Below are 2,203 nucleotides of genomic sequence, written 5' to 3' on the forward strand. Positions count from 1 at the left end.
TATATGTGTATATATATGTTTATATATGTATTTATATATATGTGTGTGTATATATATATATGTATTTAACACTTTAAATATGTCATCAAAATGCCTTCTAGCTTCCATGGTTAGCAATGAGAAATCAGCTTCTAATTTTTTTGAAGATTCTTCATACATGATGAATCACTTCTCTTTTGCTGCTTTCAAAATTATCTCCTTGGCTTTTGACAGTTTTGTTATTGTATGTTTAATTGTGTATCTCTTTATTTTGAGTTCATTGATATTGCTGGATTTACAGATTCATGTATTACTTCAAGCTTGGAGAGTTTGACCATTATTTCTTCAAATATTTTTCTGCCCCTTTTTCTCACTTCTTTTTATCTATCCTTCCATTATGTGTATGTTGAAACACCTGATACTGTCCCAGATTTTTTCTTAGGCTCTGAACATTAGTTATTGTTAAATCTTCTTCTGCTCCTCCAACTGGATATTTTAAATTGACCTGTTTTACAGTTCATTGATCCTTTATTCTGTCTGGTCTAATATGTTATTATAGTGCTCTAGCAATTATTTTTTATATCAGTTATTATGCTTTCTATTTCTAGAATTTCTATTTGATTCCTTTTTATAATTTCTTTCTCTTTATTGATATTTGGTGAGACATTGTTCTTCTCATTTCCTTTAGTTTTTATCCAAAATTTTTAGCTTGTTTAGTTAAGACAATTTATCTAAAGTCTTTGTCTAGAATGCAAAATGTCCAGTGTTTGAGTTCCCTTCAGCACAGCTTTGTTTAATTAGTGTGTGTGCACCAATGATACATTTTGTTTTATTCTATGTCTTATATATATATATTTTTTTAAAATAAATTTTTATTAATGGTAATGGGATGACATTAATAAATCAGGGTACATATATTCAAAGAAAACATGTCTAGGTTATTTTGTCATTAAATTATGTTGCATACCCCTCGCCCAAAGTCAGATTGTCCTTCGCCACCCTCTATCTAGTTCTCTGTGCCCCTCCCCCTCCCCCTAACTCTCCCCCTGTCCTCCCTCCCCCCACCCCTGGTAACCACCACACTCTTGTCCATGTCTCTTAGTCTCATTTTTATGTTCCACCAATGTATGGAATCATGTAGTTCTTGTTTTTTTCTGATTTACTTATTTCACTCCTTATAATGTTATCAAGATCCCACCATTTTGCTGTAAATGATCTGATGTCATCGTTTCTTATGGCTGAGTAGTATTCCATAGTGTATATGTGCCACATCTTCTTTATCCAGTCTTCTATTGAAGGGCTTTTTGGTTGTTTCCATGTCTTGGCCACTGTGAACAGTGCTGCAATGAACATGGGGCTACATGTGTCTTCACGTATCAATGTTTCTGAGGTTTTGGGGTATATACCCAGTAGAGGGATTGCTGGGTCATAAGGTAGTTCTATTTGCAGTTTTTTGAGGAACCACCATACTTTCCTCCATAATGGTTGTACTACTTTGCAGTCCCACCAACAGTGAATGAGGGTTCCTTTTTCTCCACAGCCTCTCCAACATTTGCTATTACCCGTCTTGATGATCATAGCTAATCTAACAGGGGTGAGGTGGTATCTCATTGTAGTTTTGATTTGCATTTCCCTAATAACTAATGAAGCTGAGCATTTTTTTCATATATCTGTTGGCCATTTGTATCTCTTCCTGGGAGAAGTGTCTATTCATGTCTTCTTCCCATTTTTTTATTGGATTGTTTGTTTGTTTGTTGTTGAGTTTTATGAGTTCTTTGTAAATTTTGGAAATTAGGCCCTTATCTGAGCTGTTGTTTGAAAATATCATTTCCCATTTAGTTGGCTGTCTGTTTATTTTTATATCAGTTTCCCTTGCTGAGCAAAAACTTTTTATTCTGATGTAGTCCCATTCATTTATCTTTGCCTTCACTTCTCTTGCAATTGGAGTCAAGTTCATAAAATGTTCTTTAAAACCCAGGTCCATGAGTTTAGTACCTATGTCTTCTTCTATGTACTTTATTGTTTCAGGTCTTATATTTAGGTCTTTGATCCATTTTGAATTAATTTTAGTACACGGGGACAGGCTGTAGTCGAGTTTCATTCTTTTGCATGTGGCTTTCCAGTTTTCCCAACACCATTTGTTGAAGAGGCTTTCTTTTCTCCATTGTGTGTTGTTGGCCCCTTTATCAAAGATTATTTGACCATATATATGTGGTTTTATTTC

Source organism: Saccopteryx leptura, chromosome 7 (genome assembly GCF_036850995.1).
Source record: "Saccopteryx leptura isolate mSacLep1 chromosome 7, mSacLep1_pri_phased_curated, whole genome shotgun sequence".
Lineage (NCBI taxonomy): Eukaryota > Metazoa > Chordata > Mammalia > Chiroptera > Emballonuridae > Saccopteryx > Saccopteryx leptura.